The 22,137-nt window shown below is 48.7% G+C and overlaps 1 pseudogene; it reads right to left on the bottom strand.

Moving 5' to 3' along the window:
• The window catches only part of LOC135506452 (probable phospholipid-transporting ATPase IM), a 123,833-nt pseudogene that overhangs the window by 21,141 nt on the left and 80,555 nt on the right, over positions 1–22,137 (bottom strand).

Raw genomic sequence — 22,137 nt, 5'->3', positions numbered from 1 at the left:
ATGGAGTGAATGGAGTGAATGGAATGGTGTGAATGGAATGGAGTGAATGGAATGGAGTGAATGGAAGGGAGTGAATGGAATGGAATGGAATGGAAGGAATGGAATGAATGGAATGGAGTGAATGGAATGGATGGAATGGAATGGAGTGAATGGAAGGGAGTGAATGGAATGGAGTGAATGGAATGGAGTGAATGGAATGGAGTGAATGGAATGGAATGGAATGGAGTGAATGGAATGGTGAATGGAAGGAGTGATTGGAATGGTGTGAATGGAATGGAGTGAATGAATGGAATGGAGTGAATGGAATGGAGTGAATGGAATGGAATGGAGTGATTGGAATGGAGTGAATGGAATGGAGTGAATGGAATGGAATGGAATGAATGGAATGGAATGGAGTGAATGGAATGGAGTGAATGGAATGGAGTGAATGGAATGGAGTGAATGGAATGGTGTGAATGGAATGGACTGATTGGAATGGAGTGAATGGAATGGAGTGAATGGAATGGAGTGAATGGAATGGAATGGAGTGAATGGAATGGAATGGAAGTGAATGGAATGGAGTGAATGGAATGGGAATGTGAATGGAATGGAGTGAATGGAATGGAGTGGAATGGAGTGAATGGAATGGAGTGAATGGAATGGAGTGAATGGAATGGAATGGATTGGAATGGAGTGAATGGAATGGAGGATTGGAATGGAGTGAATGGAATGGAGTGATTGGAATGGAGTGAATGGAATGGAGTGAATGGAATGGAGTGAATGGAATGGATGGAATGGAATGGAGTGAATGGAATGGAGTGAATGGAATGGAGTGAATGGAATGGAGTGAATGGAATGGAGTGAATGGAATGGAGTGAATGGAATGGAGTGAATGGAATGGAGTGAATGGAATGAATGGAATGGAGTGAATGGAATGGTGTCAAACATGAAAACATGCATATGATACTGTTTCATTCACTCCATTTTGACCAATATTATGATTTGTCCTCCCCTCAGCATCCTCCACTGCTTTACATGAATTACATTCCAACCGTCACAATGAGCCCGTCCTCCTGTAGCCCCATCCCACCAGCCTCCTGTAGCCCCATCCCACCAACCTCCTCTGGGTTAGACATAGAGATAGATGTGGCTTAAGTACCTTGATGGTTTGGAAGAAACAACAACATCGTTGTCCAGAATAAGATAACATTTATTTTATTTTTATTTTACCAACCCTTTAAATATCCAATGCAGCCATTTGAGCTTAACATCAAATCTGGGTAACAATTAAATACCTTACTGTTATTATTTTCAATTAAAATTGTAAAAAAATTTAAATTAAAAATTGCTTCTTTGCAAAGAGCAATTTCTCACGCAAGAATTTTGGCTAGGACTCTCTGGGAAAACCTATTATTATTCTGTTATATGTGAGGCAGATAGCTGAGAGTATGTTGCTTGTTGACTAACCCTGTTTGTCGCCAGTGAGCACCCAGATCTTGATGTCAGCTTTGGCGAGCTGCTCGATGGTCTGTGGCACACCATCCTGGAGCTTATCCTCTATGGCTGTAGCTCCCAGCAACTACACACACACACACACACACACACACACACACACACACACACACACACACACACACACACACACACACACACACACACACACACATTTAATTACACTCCTTTCTCTATCTGTAAGAGCTAAACTGACCCTGGTTCAGTGTTCAGGGCATACCATTAGGTCTTTTCATATCTGTAATTTGTTGAACCTGGTTCAGTGTTCAGGGCATACCATTAGGTATTTTTATATATTTAACCTGTCAAAGCCCCTGGTTCAGTGTTCAGGACATACCATTAGGTATTTTTTATATATTTAACCTGTCAAAGCTAAACTGACCCTGGTTCAGGGGTAATTTACTGTTAAAACATGAAATTAAGCAGGAACTTTTTATTGGGAAGTTTATTTCTAATTTTCCCTGGATTTAATTTTCAACCGGCCAACTTCACTTTAAGACATCCAGTCTTTGTCTGGAGACGTTCTTCTGATCCTGGTTTAAGTGTTTAACTCCTTCCTACCATCAGGTCTTTCTCTATCTCCTCATAGAGCAGGTCGAGTTTGTCCTCTCTGTCCTCCAGGGCTGTGCTGGCCTCATGGTGGCGCTGTTTCCAGCTGCTGAAGTATTCCTCATCCAGGTCCTTATAAGCTAGAGCCAGGGTCCGCAGGCCCTCACCAGCAAACTCCTGTAGGGACAGAACACACACACAATTTTTATACAATGTGATTTGGGATGGCTTTATATTTATTGAGCCACTCTTTCACAGAAGTACAGGGAGGAAGAGAGAGGCAGACACACTCAGAGTCTCTCTCTCGCTCTTCCTTCCTCTGTCTCCCCCTCTCTATGTCTCCCCCTCTCTCCGTCTCCCCCTCTCTCCGTCTCCCCCTCTCTCCCGTCTCCCCTCTCCCGTCTCCCCCTCCCTCCGTCTCCCCCTCCCTCCGTCTCCCCCTCCCTCCGTCTCCCCCTCCCTCCGTCTCCCCCTCCCTCCGCCTCCCCCTCCCTCCGTCTCCCCCTCTCTCCGTCTCCCCCTCTCTCCGTCTCCCCCTCCCTCTCTGGCTCTCCCTCTCTCTGGCTCCGTCCCCCTCCCTCTGTCTCCCCCATCTCCGTCTCCCCCTCTCACCGTCTCTCCCTCTCTCCCCTCCCTCCTGGCTCCCCTCTCCCTCCGTCTCCCCCCCTCCGTCTCCCCCTCCTCCGTCTCCCCCTCCCTCCGTCTCCCCCTCCCTCTGGCTCTCCTCCCTCTGGCTCTCCCTCTCTCTGGCTCCCCCTCCCCCCCGTCCCCCTCCCTCTGGCTCCCCCTCCCCTGTCTCCCCCTCCCTCCGTCTCCCCCTCCCTCCGTCTCCCCCTCTCACCGTCTCCCCCTCCCCCGTCTCCCCCCCCTCCGTCTCCCCCTCCCTCCGTCTCCCCTCCCTCTGTCTCCCCCTCTCTCTGGCTCTCCCTCTCTCTGGCTCTCCCCCTCTCTGTCTCTCCCTCCCTCTGTCTCCCCCTCCCTCCGTCTCCCCCTCTCACCGTCTCCCCCTCCCTCCGTCTCCCCCTCCCTCCGTCTCCCTCTCCTCCGGCTCTCCCCTCTCTCTGGCTCCCCCTCTCTCTGGCTCCCCTCCCTCCGTCTCCCCCTCTCCCCCTCCGTCTCCCCCTCCCCCTGTCTCCCCCTCCCTCCGTCTCCCCCTCTCTCACTGTCTCGTCTCCCCCTCTCCCCCTCTCTCTGGCTCCCCCTCTCTCTCTGGCTCTCCCTCTCTCTGGCTCTCCCTCCCTCTGGCTCTCCCCCCTCTGTCTCCCCCATCTCCGTCTCCCCCTCACCGTCTCCCCTCCCCCTCCGTCTCCGCCTCCCTCCGTCTCCCTCTCTCTCTGCTCCCCCTCTCTCTGGCTCCCCCTCTCTCTGGCTCCCCCTCCCTCTCCCCCCCTCCCTCCGTCTCCCCCTCCCTCCGTCTCCCCCTCTCACCGTCCCCCCTGTCTCCCCCTCCCTCCGTCTCCCCCTCCCTCCGCCTCCCCCTCCCTCCGTCTCCGCCTCCCTCTGTCTCCCTCTCTCTCTGGCTCTCCCCTCTCTGTCTCCCCCTCCCTCCGTCTCCCCCTCCCTCTGTCTCCCCCTCTCTCCGTCTCCCCCCCTGTCTCCCCCTCCCTCCGTCTCCGCCTCCCTCCGTCTCCGCCTCCCTCTGTCTCCCTCTCTCTCTGGCTCTCCCTCTCTCTGGCTCTCCCTCTCTCTGTCTCCCCCTCTTTCCGTCTCCCCCTCCCCCTGTCTCCCCCTCCCACCGTCCGTCTCCCCCTCTCCCCTCTCTCCCCTCCCCCTCCCTCCGTCTCCCCCTCTCTCCGGCTCCCCTCTCTCTGGCTCTCCCTCTCTCTGGCTCTCCCTCTCTCTGGTTCTCCCTCTCTCTGTCTCCCCCTCCCTATGTCTCCCCCTCTCTGTCTCCCCCTCCCTATGTCTCCCCCTCCCTCTGTCTCCCCTCCCTGTCTCCCCCTCCCTCTGTCTCCCCCTCCCTCTGTCTCCCCCACCCTAGTCACCCCCACACACACTCCCCCTCTCTCTCCTACACAGACCCACACGCAGATGCACACACACACACACACACACACACCAGAGGAGGCTGGTGGGAAGCGCTATAAGAGGAGGGGCTCAATGTCATGGTTGGAACAGAATCAATGTTTCCATGTGTTTGATACCGTTCGATTTATTCTTATCCAGCTATTACAACTTCCTCTTATAGCTCCTCCCACCAGCCTCCTCTGACACACACTTTTACATTGAGGTGTTCAGTGGTGACATCCATCAGCTTGGTACAGGACTGGTCCAGCCTCTCATAGACCATGGTGTCTGCTCCTTTACAGTATAAACACAGCTTCCCCTCTGGGCTCCGTACTGTCACACACACACACACACACACACACAGTAAGGATTATGTTTGCATAGACATCTTACAATGAGCAGCAAGGAACTTAAATCTCCCATGAAACATGTTTCCAGAGGGCTGTTTACCAATGACGGACATCCTCTTGCGGACGTTGTTGAAGTCAAGGATGGCGAGGAGTTCGTAACTGTGTTGTTCTCCCATCTCTACGATGGTGACGCTCTCTGGCGTGCGAGAGCGGAACACAAAGCCAAAATTGCGTGCAGCGGTTACCAAGGCACCTTCGTCAGGGGACTGGGCCTGGTACAGCAGCTCGCCTGTACAGAGGGAGTGAAGTCATTTCCTGTTGTTAGAGTAAGTGGGTGTAGTTCTCTCTCGATCTCTACATCCTCTCTGCTCTGTGACCCAGAAACTGATAAGAGGTCGAGGGCTGAAGGAGATGTCAATTTGTTAGTGGGCGAATGGAACGGTGTTCTTCCCACCTTGATAGCCACTTTTCATTGAGGATCACGGGTATCATACCAGAGTTCCTTAGTGGAAGAATTTTCAATCAGCTTTTGTTTTATCAGAGGAGAAAAAAACGAAATGCTATTTATCTTCTTATCTAAAAAAAATGTCTTGAACTACTAACTTCATCATGTAACCCATTTAATTTGGGATCCACCCCTGTAAAGGTAATATGCCTGATGACACGTGAGTGGGAGTGTTTTCGTACACGTTCCCTCTCCTCACCGCCGCTCCTCGATGACCTTTCACCCTTTTCCAAAGGAGGCGAGAGAGGAAACATGAGTTGAGCAAATCCAAATCATTTTATTGGTCACATAAACATATTTAGCAGATGTTATTGTAGCAAAATGCTTGTGTTCCTAGCTCCAACAGTGCAGTAGTATATAACAATTCACAACAATACACACAAATCACAAATCTAAAAGTAAAATAATGGAATTAACAAATATATAAATATTAGGACGAACAATGTCACAGTGGCATTGACTAAAATACAGTAGAATAGAATATAGTACATATGAAATTATTAAAGCAGTATGTAAACATTAAAGTGACCAGTGATTCCATGTCTTTGTATATAGGGCAGCAGCCTCTAAGGTGCAGGGTTGAGTAACCGGGAGGTAGACGGCTATTGATGGCTGTTTAACAGTCTGATGGCCTTGCGATAGAAGCTGTTTTTCAGTCTCTCGGTCCCTGCTTTGATGCACCTGTACTGACCTCGCCTTCTGGATGATAGCGGGGTGAACAGGCAGTGGCTCGGGTGGTTGATGTCCTTCCTGTGATATCGGATGGTGTAGGTGTCCTGGAGGGCAGGTAGTTTGCCCCCGGTGATGCGTTGGGCAGACCGCACAACCCTCTGGAGAGCCTTGCGGTGAGATATTCTACGTCGGTTGAACAAAAGGAATTGAGTATCTGTATGTTATCACAATCACAATCAGTAGTTAATCATGAAACATACACCTCTGCTTTTTTTCTTCTCGCAGAGTTCTTTATTCCTGTCTGAGCAAAGTATTGCGAATCCAGCTGGCTGTATGGATGGGGACAGTATGTCCGGAGAGGGTCATGATTCCCCGAAACAGAGTATGTTACAGTCCCTGATGTCTCTCTGGAAGGAGATCCTCGCCCTGAGCTCAATCTACTTTATTGTCCAAGGACTGAACATTAGCGAGTAAAACACTCGAAGTGGTGGATGGTCCTGAGTCGAACTAGAAGTCCAAATACCTCTTCTTCCCCAGCAGCCTCTGTAATAAGTTCAATTGCACTCTGGGGGTACAAACAAAGGATCCAATTCGTGAAAATCATATTTCTGGTCGTATTGCTGGTGAGTTAACGCTGCTCTGATATCCAAAAGTTATTTCCGGCTGTAATAAAACAAAAAGCTTTCTGGGTAATTGTCACGATCGTAATATGGAGTAGAAGGTTGAGGACCAAAACGCGGCGTGGTTCGTATACATTCTTCTTTATTGAAGAAAGAACATGAAGTAAACTGAACCAAAACAATAAACGAATAACGACCGTGACACTATAATAAGAAAACTTTGTTGACACAAGCAACGAACACAGACATAGATAATCACCCACAAAGTACCCACAGAATATGGCTGCCTAAATATGGTTCCCAATCAGAGACAAGACAGACAGCTGCCTCTAATTGAGAACCAATCTAGGCAACCATAGACATTCAAACTACCTAGAAAGGGTGAGCCCAATAAACATACAAAACCCCTAGATAAGAAAAAACACATACATCACCCATGTCACACCCTGACCTAACCAAAATAACAAGGAAAACGAAGAATACTAAGGTCAGGGTGTGACAGTAATATAAGATAAGATAATGTAAGAAACAACACACAAAAAAACTAAATACAGCCAAATTGCTTAGAAGCTAGAAGCAGAGCTGCCATGTCTGTCAGCGCCATCTTAGATCCAATTAAGGAAAAGCCTCTCTCTCTCTCTCTCTCTCTCTCTCTCTCTCTCTCTCGGTGCATGCTGGGTGTTTTTGGAGTTTGAGTGTTTGGTGTGGAAAGCTCTATCCTAACTAACGTTCTTGATTCTTTTCTTTACATGTTATTTTGTATGGTGGAGGGTTAATGTAATATTTGTTTTTAGCGGTATCCAAAGTTTTTCTTTTTAAAGTTAGGGTGGAAGAGGACAGAGTAACTTTCCTGGGGGTTGGAAGGTGTAGTGTGCGCAATGGCTTCTCAGCCTAGCGCGGAGGAGACGCTGTCGATACAGCATGGATTCAGGTGTGTTCCTGAGAACGGAGTTAAGGTGGAGGAGGTTCTGCTCGCGGTCGGTGAACAGGTAGGAGCTGAGTTTATACATTCTGCTTCTAGAATGAACAAAGCTGTGGTTGTGTTCATGAAAAGGGCTAATTTGGTCGGTAGGCTAATTGCTAGCGGAATATTTGTAAGGGATGTGTTGGTGTCAATTTCACCTCTCTCTACCCCTTCAACAAGAGTTGTAGTGGCAAATTTGCCTCCGTTTATTACAGATGATCAAATTAGGAAAGAGCTGAGTCGTTTTGGTAAGTTTGCTAGCGGTTTCCGTGTACTGTCAGCAGGTTTTCAGGCAGATGCCGTTAAGCACGTCGTTTCGTTCAGGAGGCAAGTGTTTATGTTTCTGAACAATAATGAGCAACAGCTAAATGTGCATTTTAAAGTGAGGCATGGGGAGGGGCTCTATGCAGGTTTTGCCAGCACAGATAGTCTACGGTGTTTTGAATGTGGGGATTTGGGGCACAAGAGCTTTGCGTGCCCACATAAAGGCCATAGAAAAGGTGAGGGTACAAGCGCAAGTGGGGGAAATCGAGGTCAAAATGCGGGGTAAGGAGATGCAGAGGCTGGGCCTAGTCAGTCTAGAGATGGTGGTGTAGATGAGGCTGGGTCTAGTCAGGCTAGAGATGGTGGAGAAGCAGAGGCTGGGTCTAGTCAGGCTAGAGATGGTGGAGAAGCAGAGGCTGGGTCTAGTCAGGCTAGAGATGGTGGTGTAGATGAGGCTGGGTCTAGTCAGTCTAGAGATGGTGGTGTAGCTGAGGCTGGGTCTAGTCAGGCTAGAGATGGTGGAGAAGCAGAGGCTGGGTCTAGTCAGGCTAGAGATGGTGGTGTAGATGAGGCTGGGTCTAGTCAGGCTAGAGATGGTAGGGTAGTGGAGGCTGGGTCTAGTCAGGCTGGGTCTAGTCAGGCTAGAGATGGTGGGTAGAAGGCTGAGTCAGGCTGAGATGGTGGTGTAGATGAGGCTGGGTCTAGGCTAGAGATGGTGGAGAAGCAGAGGCTGGGTCTAGTCAGTCTAGAGATGGTGGTGTAGATGAGGCTGGGTCTAGTCAGGCTAGAGATGGTGGAGAAGCAGAGGCTGGGTCTAGTCAGGCTAGAGATGGTAGGGTAGTGGAGGCTGGGTCTAGTCAGGCTAGAGATGGTGGAGAAGCAGAGGCTGGGTCTAGTCAGGCTAGAGATGGTGGTGTAGATGAGGCTGGGTCTAGTCAGGCTAGAGATGGTGGAGAAGCAGAGGCTGGGTCTAGTCAGGCTAGAGATGGTAGGGTAGTGGAGGCTGGGTCTAGTCAGGCTAGAGATGGTGGAGAAGCAGAGGCTGGGTCTAGTCAGGCTAGAGATGGTGGGGTAGCTGAGGCTGGGCCTAGACATGCTATGGAGGGTGGTGTAGCTGAGGCTGGCCCTAGTCATGCTATGGAGGGTGGTGCAGATGATGCTGGGCCTAGTCATGCTATGGAGGGTGGTATAGCTGAGGCTGGCCCTAGTCATGCTATGGAGGGTGGTGTAGCTGAGGCTGGCCCTAGTCATGCTATGGAGGGTGGTGTAGCTGAGGCTGGCCCTAGTCATGCTATGGAGGGTGGTGTAGCTGAGGCTGGCCCTAGTCATGCTATGGAGGGTGCTGGGCCTATGGAGGGTGGTGTAGCTGAGGCTGGCCCTAGTCATGCTATGGAGGGTGGTGTAGCTGAGGCTGGCCCTAGTCATGCTATGGAGGGTGGTGTAGCTGAGGCTGGCCCTAGTCATGCTATGGAGGGTGGTGCAGATGATACTGCGTCTAGTCAGGTTATTCTAGTGGATGAGGAGAGTATAGTGGGGAAGTGTAAGAGATTAGGGGGGGAGGAGGAGGGTGTCAAGAGGAAAAGGAAAAAGGGTGTGAACAAAGGCACCATGGAAATGTTGCCTGTTGCTGTGGGTGAGGCCCTAACCAGAGAGAAAGGGCAGGTGGTCAGGGTGGGAGATAGAGATGAGGAGGAAAGTGAGTCTGAGGAAGAGGATGAGGAGTTATTTTTTTCAGACTCCTCTTCAATTGGCCCGGAGCTGACAGCTAGTCAACCAGAGGGGTCTAAGTCCACGTTGAGAGAACTGACAAGGTTCCTGAATGAGACTAAGGGGAAAAAAGTTAATCTTGAGGCTTTTTTTCCTGATCCTAGAAAGTTTGTAAGATCAGTACAACATGCTATGAGAAATGAGGGGCATGGTGTCCTCTCACCCAGGAAACGGTTTAGGTTGAGGAAGTGGGTCACAACAGTGCGTAAAGGTTTACCTTCAGACACTGTTTAAATGTTTAATTTCTTACTGACACTGGGGCTTTTTGAGCTTTGCTTATTGGTCTATTTCTCTGCTTGCTTTTCTCCCAATTCTTATGGAGACTCTTCGGGTAGGCTCGCTCAATATAAATGGCGCCAGAGATGCGGGAAAGAGGAGTGTGTTGGGTGAATATGTAAAACAAAAAAAGTACAGGTGTTGTTTCTGCAGGAGATGCATAGTGATGTAGTGAATGAAGTTGATTGGGGGCTCTGGTGGAAAGGGGCAAGTGTGTTGAGCCATGGGACAAATCTTAGTGCAGGTGTGGCAGTCCTTTTTGCACCGGGTCTGGCTGTAAAAATTTGCTCCTCAAAGGAGGTGTGTAGGGGTAGGTTGCTTGTTGTTAATTTCTGCTTTAACAACATGTGTTTTGTCTTTATAAATGTGTATGCGCCTAACACAGGGAGAGAAAGAGGGGTTCTATTTGGGAGTCTTAGACAGGAACTCTCACAAGTAGCGCCTGAGGAGACGCTGGTGATCGGAGGTGACTGGAACTGTACAATGGATTTTACAAAAGACAGAAATGGGGAAGAGCCTCATTCAGTGTCAGTGGGAGTGTTAAGGGACATCTTTAATCAGTTTGACCTAGTGGATGTTTGGAGAACTAAACATCCAAACACACGACAGTATACGTGGGTGAAGGTTTTTGGGGCTAGGGTGAGTGCAGCTCGACTTGATCGATTTTACATGTCCAGGAATCAGAGCAATAGGCTGCTGGGTGCTACCATTCTCCCAGTGGGGTTTTCGGATCACCACATAACCATGGCTCGGCTGTCTATTTCACCAGGGCCCCGGCAGGCATCTTATTGGAAGTTCAATGTAAAGCTCTTACAAGATGCCACTTTTTGCTCAGATTTCCAGACTTTTTGGGAAAGATGGGGGCAGCGAAGAGAGGAGTATGAGTCTCTGAGTCAATGGTGGGATGTGAGGAAAGTGCAAATTCGGCTTTTCTGTCAACAGTACACAGCTCTCTCATCCTCAGAGGCTAGGAGAGTATTGGGGGAACTAGAGCGGTGTATTAGTGAGATGGTGGGGCAAGGCAATGTAGGCCTCCAGGCTAACTTAGCCGAATTACGTAGGGACCTGGGCAGTTTTTTCCAGGTTAAAGCAAAGGGAGCACTTGTAAGAGCTAGGTTCTCCATGCTAAAGGAGATGGATGCTCCCAGCTCCTTCTTCTTTGGTTTGGAAAGACAGAGCAGTGAAGCCAAGGGTATGCATTGTCTACGGCTGTCTGATGGGCGGGTGACCTCTGTGGTGGGGGAGATGCGGGAGCGGACTGTGGAGTTTTATACTGAATTGTATAGGGCAGAAATGTGTGATCCTATGTGTGCTCAGGTCTTGTTCGCAGGACTCCCTAAGCTCTCTCGGGCACAGAGAGATGAAATGGACATTCCTCTGTTGTCACATGAACTGGCAGAGGCAGTAAGCCAGATGTCCCCCGGTCGTGCACCCGGGGTCGATGGAATTCCAGTGGAATTTTACAAAAAATTCTGGGGAACAATTGGACAGGATTTCTTTTGCGTGTTGCGAGAATGCGTCGGGGTAGGAGAGTTGCCGATGAGCTGCCGTCGGGCGGCTCTGACTCTCCTGCCCAAAAAAGGGGACTTGTGTGAACTTAAGAACTGGAGGCCTGTGGCATTACTCTGTGCGGACTACAAGATTTTTGCCAAGGTCCTCTCTAACAGACTGAAGTCCCATCTGGACTCTATAATACACAAGGACCAGACATATTGTGTACCAGGACGCTCAATCACGGACAACTTGTTCTTGATTAGGGACATGTTGGACTTGTCGAGAGGTTCTAATGTGAACTTTGGACTGGTCTCTTTGGATCAAGAGAAGGCTTTTGATAGAGTGGATCATGAGTATCTGTTTAATGTGATGTCTGTGTTTGGGTTTGGGAAGAGTTTTGTGACCTGTGTGAAGCTGTTGTATGCTGGGGCGTCATGTATGGTTAAGGTGGGAGGGGTCTCAGTAGGCCAGTCTGGGTGAGACGGGGCATTAGACAAGGATGCCCTCTATCTGGGCAGCTGTACACACTAGCCATTGAGCCTTTTTTAGGACTGCTACGCAGGAGACTGCGGGGAGTGTGCTGGACAGGCATGGATGTGGTGACAGGAATAACAGTCTCAGCATATGCAGATGATGTTTCTGTGATGGTCAGGGATGGGCAAGATATGCAGGAACTAGAGACCAGTCTGAAGGTGTACGAGGGAGCTTCATCAGCTAAGGTAAACTGGGGAAAGAGCAAAGCTCTGTTATGTGGGGCATGGGGGGATAGGGCTCCTCCTCTGCTTCCAGGGGGTTTGCAGTGGGGTTGTGAAGGGCTTAAAGTGTTGGGGGTGTACCTGGGCTCGGAGAGGTGGGTCAGCAAGAACTGGGAGGGGCTGTCACAGGCAGTGGTGTCAAGACTGGCCAGGTGGAGGTGGCTCCTGTCCCAAGTGTCATATAGAGGGAGGGTGCTGATAATCAACAACCTGGTGGCATCTTCCTTGTGGCATAAACTGGCTGTCCTCAACCCCCGCCGGTCTGCTTGCAGACCTGCAACGCAAGCTGGTGGACTTCTTTTGGTCGGGACATCACTGGCTGAAGGCAGCAGTTTTGTACATGACCGTCCACGAAGGAGGACAGGGCCTGGTGGAACTGGAGAGCAGGATGGCTGCTTTCCGACTAAAGGCGGTGCAGAGACTGCTGTACCACACTGATGTTGGCTGGAGGGAACCAGCATGCGCGCTGCTGAGGAGAGCTGGTGGATTAGGGTTGGACCGGCAGCTGTTCCTCATGAAGCTGGAGAGGCTGAGTACAGCAGGTCTCTCAGAGTTTTACTCTGCGGTGCTGAGGGCCTGGCAGCTGCTAAGGCCCACACGAGAAGGGGTGTGGAGCCTGGGCAGTGGGTGTGGGAGGAGCCTATCTTCCACAACCCAGCCATCCCTTTGAGATCGGTTCAGTCGGCCACCCTGCAGAGGCAACTGATGGCAGGGGGTTTACAAAGGCTGGGTGACCTGAGACTGCTGGGAGAGGAGGGGTGGAAAACCCCGGAGGTCTTGGCACAACAAACAGGAATAACGTCTCTTAGGCTGCTGGAGAGATTCCTGGAGGAGGTCCAGGAGGCCCTGTCTGAGCCGGTAAGGGGGGTGTTTGAGAGGCCAAAGGGAGAGGGGCCACTAATGTTCCCGCCACTGCAGGTGACGGCAGAGACTGGAGACTGGCAAGGGGGTCTGGAGGACTTGTTAGATTTCAACACTCCGAGCCTGGGGGAGTTTGAGGGGGTGGGCGGTAAAGCCCTCTACAACCTCTGCGTTAAGGTTAGGAACATTAGGAGCCTAACAGGAGTGAAGGCACATCAGTGGCAGGGGGTATGTGGGGCGGAGAGTATGGTGGGTTTTAGATGGAGGGCGCTCTACAAACCCCCAGTACCAAAGAGGTCAGGGGACCTCCAGTGGAGGGTTCTTCATGGAGCCCTGGCCACTAACAGCTCGTTGGCACGGGTTGATCCGGGAATTGGGCAGGGGTGTCCTTTCTGTCAAATGAAAGAAACTGTAATTCATGTGTTTTCTGTGTGCACCAGGTTAATGCCATTAATGTCTCTGTTGGAATGTCTGTGTGACAGGTTGGGGGTGGTTTTTGCTGTTGGGATATTTATAATGGGATACAGGTATTCGAGTAAGGAGAAAGAAAAATGTGTTTTGTTGAATTTTCTGTTTGCTCAGGCAAAGTTAGCTATTTGGCTAACAAGGAGGAACAGGGTCAAAGGTGGGGGGATAACAGACCCTTTACTACTGTTTAATGGGATGGTCTCTGCGGGCCTTAGGGTTGAGTTTGAGTTCTATAAAATGATCAAATGTGTGGAGATGTTTGAGGAGATATGGTGTGTTGGGGGGGCTGTCTGTATTGCTGGGGAAGATGTTTTGGATATACGGTTGTAGGAGAGGGTTTTTGTGTATGGTGATTTGTATCATGTGGTAGATGGAAAGATGAGTATGGTACATGTATGCAGTACAGGATATATTTATATATTTTTATTTTAGGAGTGGGGGGGTGAGTTTTAAATGAATTGAGAATATTTCAATAAAGAAAGACCAAAAGTCAAAGTCTCTCCTCACCCTCTATCTTCTCCTCAGCCATAACGGTGTGACAGAGGGCCAATAGTCTGAAGAAGGACTGGACTTCAGGACTCTCCAGCTTCAAAGCCTCCACCAGGGAGTGGTCATGGAAGGAGAAGTGATGATCAGCCAAAGGGTTGAACGACCAGTCCACTGTTTCTGTGTGCTGGGGTAGAATGGGGGTAGAGAGAGAGAGAAAGCCTTGTGCTACTCATGTTCTTGACTAGCAGTAAGTATCAGCAGTACATACTAGCAGTAAGTATTAGCAGTACATACTAGCAGTAAGTATTAGCAGTACATACTAGCAGTAAGTACTAGCAGTACATACTAGCAGTAAGTACTAGCAGTACATACTAGCAGTAAATACTAGCAGTACAGTACATACTAGCAGTAATACTAGTATTAGCAGTACATACTAGCAGTAAGTATTAGCAGTACATACTAGCAGTAAGTACTAGCAGTACATACTAGCAGTAAGTACTAGCAGTACATACTAGCAGTAAGTACTAGCAGTACATACTAGCAGTAAGTACTAGCAGTACATACTAGCAGTAAGTACTAGCAGTACATACTAGCAGTAAGTACTAGCAGTACATACTAGCAGTAAGTATTAGCAGTACATACTAGCAGTAAGTACTAGCAGTAAGTACTAGCAGTAAGTACTAGCAGTACATACTAGCAGTAAGTACTAGCAGTAAGTACTAGCAGTACATACTAGCAGTAAGTATTAGCAGTACATACTAGCAGTAAGTACTAGCAGTACATACTAGCAGTAAGTACTAGCAGTACATTACTAGCAGTAAGTACTAGCAGTAAGTACTGGCAGTAAGTAGCAGCAATATACCAGCAGTAAGTACCAGCAGCACATACCAGCAGTAAGTACTAGCAGTACATACATTAGCAGCAGTACATACTAGCAGTAAGCACCAGCAGTGCAGCAGTACATACCAGCAGCAAGTACCACATACTGTGCATACTAGCAGTAAGTACTGCAGCAGCATACTGCAGTAAGCACTAGCAGCACATTAGCAGTAAGTACTGCAGTACATACTAGCAGTAACACTAGCAGTGCATACTAGCAGTAAGTACTAGCAGTACATACTAGCAGTAAGTACTGGCAGTACATACTAGCAGTACATACTAGCAGTAAGTACTAGCAGTACATTAGCAGTACATACTAGCGGTAAGTACTGGCAGCAATAACGTACTAGCAGTACAGTAAGTAAGTACCAGCAGTACATACTAGCAGTAAGTACCAGCAGTACATACTGGCAGTAGCACTAGCAGTGCATTAGCAGTACCAGCATACTAGCAGCAAGCACTAGCAGCACCAGCGCACGCACTAGCAGTAAGTACAGTAAGTATTGTGCAGCAGCAGCAAGCACCAGCAGTAAGTACTGGCAGTAAGTACTAGCAGTACTGGCACCTGCAGTACATACCAGCAGCAGCACTGGCAGTACATACCAGCAGTAAGTACTAGCAGTGCATACTGGCCAGCAGTAAGTACCAGCAGCAAGCACTGGCAGTAAGTAGCAACGCACAGCAGTAAGTACTAGCAGTAGCAGTAAGTACTAGCAGTACGTACTGGCAGTAAGTACTGGCAGTAATACTAGCACACATGCATACTAGCACTACAGCAACAGCAGCAGTACACTAGCAGTAAGTACCAGCAGTAATACTGGCAGTACAGTACTGGCAGTTAGCAGTACATACTGCAGTAAGTACTAGCAGTACATACTAGCAGTAAGTACTAGCAGTACATACCAGCAGTAAGCACCAGCAGTACATACTAGCAGTAAGTACAGTAGTACTAGCAGTACACTACTAGCAGCAAGTAGCAGTACATACTAGCAGTAAGTACTAGCAGTACATACTAGCAGTAAGTACTAGCAGTACATACTAGCAGTACATACTAGCAGTAAGTACTAGCAGTACATACTAGCAGCAAGTACTAGCAGTACATACTAGCAGCAAGTACTAGCAGTACATACTAGCAGCAAGTACTAGCAGTACATACTAGCAGCAAGTACTAGCAGTACATACTAGCAGCAAGTACTAGCAGTACATACTAGCAGCAAGTACTAGCAGTACATACTAGCAGCAAGTACTAGCAGTACATACTAGCAGCAAGTACTAGCAGTACATACTAGCAGCAAGTACTAGCAGTACATACTAGCAGCAAGTACTAGCAGTAAGTACTCATGAATCTAATACTCACCTCGTTGATCTCCTGTCTCTGGCCAGTGTAGCCAAATACTTCCCCTGGAAAAGAAGATGGATATTGGATGGATACTGTTTTTTAAATCTGATTCTACTGCATCAGTTACCTGATGTGGAATAGAGTTCCATGTAGTCATGGATCTATGTAGTACTGTGGGCCTCCCATAGTCTGTTCTGGACTTGGGGACTGTGAAGAGACTTCTGGTGACATGTCTTGTGGGGTATGCATCGGTGTCCGTAAGCTAGTATTTGAAACAGACAGCTCGGTATATTCAGCTTGTCAACCCCTCTTTCAAAAACTTAATGAGCAATCTCTCTTCCACTTTGAGCCATGAGAGATTGACGTGCATGTCATTTGGGGCGGCAGGGTAGCCTAGTGCTTAGAGCGTTGGACTAGTAACTGGAAGGTTGCAAGTTCAAATCCCAGAGCTGACAAGGTACAAATCTGTCATTCTGCCCCTGAACAGGCAGTTAACCCACTGTTCCTAGGCTGTCATTGAAAATAAGAATTTGTTCTTAACTGACTTGCCTAGTTAAATAAAGGAAAAATAAAAGGTAAAAGAAGGTAGAAACTAGGGCCTGTAGGACCTGCCTTGTTGATAGTGTTGTTAAGAAGGTAGAAACTAATGTTAGCTCTCCGTGTACTTTTAAGTGCCAGCCGTGCTGCTCTGTTCTGAGCCAACTACAATTTTCCCAAGTCCCTCTTTGTGGCACCTGGCCAGACGGCTGAAAAGTAGTCCAGGTGGGACAAAACTAGAGCCTGTAGGACCTGCCTTGTTGATAGTGTTGTTAAGAAGGTAGAAACTAAAGCCTGTAGGACCTGCCTTGTTGATAGTGTTGTTAAGAAGGTAGAAACTAGGGCCTGTAGGACCTGACTTGTTGATAGTGTTGTTAAGAAGGTAGAAACTAGGGCCTGTAGGACCTGCCTTGTTGATAGTGTTGTTAAGAAGGTAGAAACTAGGGCCTGTAGGACCTGCCTTGTTGATAGTGTTGTTAATTAAGAAGGTAGAAACTGTGTAGGACCTGCCTTGTTGATAGTGTTATTAAAAGGTAGAAACTAGGGCCTGTAGGACCTGCCTTGTTGATAGTGTTAAGAAGGTAGAAACTAGGGCCTGTAGGACCTGCCTTGTTGATAGTGTTGTTAAGAAGGTAGAGACTAGGGCCTGTAGGACCTGACTTGTTGATAGTGTTGTTAAGAAGGTAGAAACCTGAGCTGATAGCACCTGGGTGTTGATAGTGTTGTTAAGAAGGTAGAAACTGCCTGTAGGACCTGCCTTGTTGATAGTGTTGTTAAGAAGGTAGAAACTAGGGCCTGTAGGACCTGCCTTGTTGATAGTGTTGTTAAGAAGGGTAGAAACTAGGGCTGTAGGACCTGCCTTGTTGATAGAGTTGTTAAGGTAGAAACTCCTGTAGGACCTGCCTTGTTGATAGTGTTGTTAAGAAGGTAGAGCAGACCTGAGCTGATAGCACAGGGTGAGCTAACAAGTGCCTCGGTGCTAACAGTGTAACTCTGGTTCATAGGCTCATGATTACTGCTTACAAGAGCTGTAGGATCAGCAGAGGTATTCAGGGAAGGTAGGGGGACATAAATGATTTGTGTCTGCCAACGCCCCTGGGATAATGTGCATTTGATGCAGCATTATGATGACTCATTGTCACAATCGTAGGGATTAACAGAGCTGGTCTTGGGTCATTGATGGTTCTTCTCTGTGTGTGTGTGTGTGTCATGCATGTGTGTATGTTTCTGCGTTCGTCCATACACACTTTCTTGCCTGCCTAGGTACCATCTGAACCTCACCGTAGCTCTTCCTAGGTACCATCACCGTAGCTCTTCCTACCTCATCCGACCGTAGCTCTTCCTATGTACCATTCCTATGAACCTCACCGTAGCACTTCCATCTGAACCTCACCGTACCTATCCATCTGAACCTCACCGTAGCTCTTCCTATGTATGTACCATCTGAACCATCTGAACCTCACCGTAGCTCTTCCTAGGTACCATCTGAACCTCACCGTAGCTCTTCCTATGTATCTGAACATCTTCCTAGAACCATCTCACCGTAGCTCTTCCTAGGTACCATCCGAACCTCACCATCTTCCTAGGTAACCGAACCTCACCGTAGCTCTTCCTAGGTACCATCCGAACCTCACCGTAGCTCTTCTTCCTAGGTACCATCCGAACCTCACCGTAGCTCTTCCTAGGTACCATCTGAACCTCACAGTAGCTCTTCCTATGTACCATCTGAACCTCACAGTAGCTCTTCCTAGGTACCATCCGAACCTCACCGTAGCTCTTCCCGTTGATGGAACACTTGTTGAATGTCATGATGTTCTGAGTGAGTGTTCCTGTCTTGTCCGAGAAGATGTATTTGATCTGACCCAGTTCCTCGTTCAGCGTGGTGGTCCGGGCCTTGGCCGGGGTGTCACTATGGGCATGGTACATCTTCCTGTCCCAGTCGATGTAGAAACTGTTGCCCAGACGGATAACCTCCACACTGCAACACACACGCACACACACACACACACACACACACACACACACACACACACACACACACACACACACACACACACACACACACACCTGATGTAGAGAGAGACAGACAGACCTGATGAACAGACAGGCAGACAGACCTGACATAGAGGGAGACAGATAGACCTGATGAACAGGGAGACAGACAGACCTGACGTAGAGGGAGACAGACAGACATGATGAACAGGGAGACAGAACAGACCTGACGTAGAGGGAGACAGACAGACATGATGACACAGCCGTATATATTCCCCCCTAAGCAGACACATCGATGGCTCTGAACAAACTTTATTTGACTCTTTGCAAACTGGAATCCATACATCCTGAGGCTGCATTCATTGTAGCTGGGGATTTTAACAAGGCTAATCTGAAAACAAGACTCCCTAAATTGTATCAGCATATCGATTGCGCAACCAGGGCTGGCAAAACCTTGGATCATTGTTATTCTAACTTCCGCGACGCATATAAGGCCCTGCCCCGCCCTCCTTTCGGAAAAGCTGACCACGACTCCATTTTGTTGATCCCTGCCTACAGACAGAAACTAAAACAAGAAGCTCCCACGCTGAGGTCTGTCCAACGCTGGTCTGACCAAGCTGATTCCACACTCCAAGACTGCTTCCATCACGTGGACTGGGATATGTTTCGTATTGCGTCAGACAACAACATTGACGAATACGCTGATTCGGTGTGCGAGTTCATTAGAACGTGCGTTGAAGTTGTTGTTCCCATAGCAACGATTAAAACATTCCCAAACCAGAAACTGTGGATTGATGGCAGCATTCGCCTGAAACTGAAAGCGCGAACCACTGCTTTTAATCAGAGCAAGGTGACTGGAAACATGACCAAATACAAACCGTGCAGCTATTCCCTCCGCAAGGCTATCAAACAAGCTAAGCGTCAGTATAGAGACAAAGTAGAATCTCAATTCAACGGCTCAGACACAAGAGGTATGTGGCAGGGTCTACAGTCAATCACGGACTACAAAAAGAAAACCAGCCCAGTCACGGACCAGGCAGACTAAATAACTTTTTTGCCCGCTTTGAGGACAATACAGTGCCACTGACACGGCCTGCAACGAAAACATGCGGACTCTCCTTCACTGCAGCCGAGGTGAGTAGAACATTTAAACGTGTTAACCCTCGCAAGGCTGCAGGCCCAGACGGCATCCCCAGCCGCGCCCTCAGAGCATGCGCAGACCAGCTGGCTGGTGTGTTTACGGACATATTCAATCAATCCCTATCTCAGTCTGCTGTTCCCACATGCTTCAAGATGGCCACCATTGTTCCTGTTACCAAGAAAGCTAAGGTAACTGAGCTAAACGACTACCGCCCCGTAGCACTCACTTCCGTCATCATGAAGTGCTTTGAGAGACTAGTCAAGGACCATATCACCTCCACCCTACCTGACACCCTAGACCCCACTCCAATTTGCTTACCGTCCAAATAGGTCCACAGATGATGCAATCTCAACCACACTGCACACTGCCCTAACCCATCTGGACAAGAGGAATACCTATGTGAGAATGCTGTTCATCGACTACAGCTCGGCATTTAACATCATAGTACCCTCCAAGATCGTCATCAAGCTCGAGACCCTGGGTCTCGACCCCGCCCTGTGCAACTGGGTACTGGACTTCCTGACGGGCCGCCCCCAGGTGGTGAGGGTAGGCAACAACATCTCCACCCCGCTGATCCTCGACACCGGGGCCCCACAAGGGTGCGTTCTGAGCCCTCTCCTGTACTCCCTGTTCACCCACGACTGCGTGGCCACGCTCGCCTCCAACTCAATCATCAAGTTTGCGGACGACACAACAGTGGTAGGCTTGATTACCAACAACGACGAGACGGCCAACAGGGAGGAGGTGAGGGCCCTCGGAGTGTGGTGTCAGGAAAATAACCTCACACTCAACGTCAACAAAACTAAGGAGATGATTGTGGACTTCAGGAAACAGCAGAGGGAACACCCCCCTATCCACATCGATGGAACAGTAGTGGAGAGGGTAGTAAGTTTTAAGTTCCTCGGCATACACATCACAGACAAACTGAATTAGTCCACCCACACAGACGGCATCGTGAAGAAGGCGCAGCAGCACCTCTTCAACCTCAGGAGGCTGAAGAAATTCGGCTTGCCACCAAAAGCACTCACAAACTTCTACAGATGCACAATCGAGAGCATCCTGGCGGGCTGTATCACCGCCTGTAACGGCAACTGCTCCGCCCTCAACCGTAAGGCTCTCCAGAGGGTAGTGAGGTCTGCACAACGCATCACCGGCGGCAAACTACCTGCCCTCCAGGACACCTACACCACCCGATGTTACAGGAAGGCCATAAAGATCATCAAGCACAACAACCACCCGAGCCACTGCCTGTTCACCCCGCTATCATCCAGAAGGCGAGGTCAGTACAGGTGCATCAAAGCTGGGACCGAGAGACTGAAAAACAGCTTCTATCTCAAGGCCATCAGACTTAAACAGCCACCACTAACATTGAGTGGCTGCTGCCAACACACTGACTCAACTCCAGCCACTTTAATAATGGGAATTGATGGGAAATGATGTAAAATATCACTAGCCACTTTAAACAATGCTACCTAATATAATGTTTACATACCCTACATTATTCATCTCATATGTATACGTATATACTGTACTCTATATCATCTACCGCATCTTTATGTAATACATGTATCACTAGCCACTTTAACTATGCCACTTTGTTTACATACTCATCTCATATGTATATATTGTACTCGATACCATCTACTGTATCTTGCCTATGCTGCTCTGTACCATCACTCATTCATATATCTTTATGTACATATTCTTTATCCCCTTACACTTGTGTATAAGACAGTAGTTTTGGAATTGTTAGTTAGATTACTTGTTGGTTATTACTGCATTGTCGGAACTAGAAGCACAAGCATTTCGCTACACTCGCATTAACATCTGCTAACCATGTGTATGTGACAAATAAAATTTGATTTGATTTGATTTGAACAGGGAGAAAGACAGACCTGATGAACAGGGAGACTGACAGACAGACCTGATGAACAGGGAGACAGACAGACCTGATGAACAGGGAGACAGACAGACATGATGAACAGGGAGACAGACAGACAGACAGACATGATGAACAGGGAGAAAGACAGACAGACAGACATGATGAACAGGGAGACAGACAGACAGACAGACAGACAGACAGACATGATGAACAGGGAGACAGACAGACATGATGAACAGGGAGACAGACAGACAGACATGATGAACAGGGAGACAGACAGACATGATGAACAGGGAGACAGACAGACATGATGAACAGGGAGACAGACAGGCATGATGAACAGGGAGACAGACAGAAATGATGAACAGGGAGACAGACAGACAGACATGATGAACAGGGAGACAAACAGACATGATGAACAGGGAGACAGACAGACCTGACGTAGAGGGAGACAGACAGACATGATGAACAGGGAGACAGACAGACCTGATGAACAGGGAGACAGACAGACAGACAGACCTGATGAACAGGGAGACAGACAGACAGACATGATGAACAGGGAGACAGACAGACATGATGAACAGGGAGACAGACAGACCTGATGAACAGGGAGACAGACAGACCTGACGTAGAGGGAGACAGACAGACATGATGAACAGGGAGACAGACAGACCTGACGTGGAGGGAGACAGACAGACCTGACGTAGAGGGAGACAGACAGACCTGACGTAGAGGGAGACAGACAGACCTGACGTAGAGAGAGACAGACAGACCTGACGTAGAGGGAGACAGACAGACCTGATGAACAGGGAGACAGACAGACCTGACGTAGTGG

This window comes from Oncorhynchus masou, chromosome 1 (assembly GCF_036934945.1).
Source record: "Oncorhynchus masou masou isolate Uvic2021 chromosome 1, UVic_Omas_1.1, whole genome shotgun sequence".
Lineage (NCBI taxonomy): Eukaryota > Metazoa > Chordata > Actinopteri > Salmoniformes > Salmonidae > Oncorhynchus > Oncorhynchus masou.
Note: the sequence above shows the minus strand (reverse complement) of the source record. Positions and strands in the feature narration are given on the sequence as shown.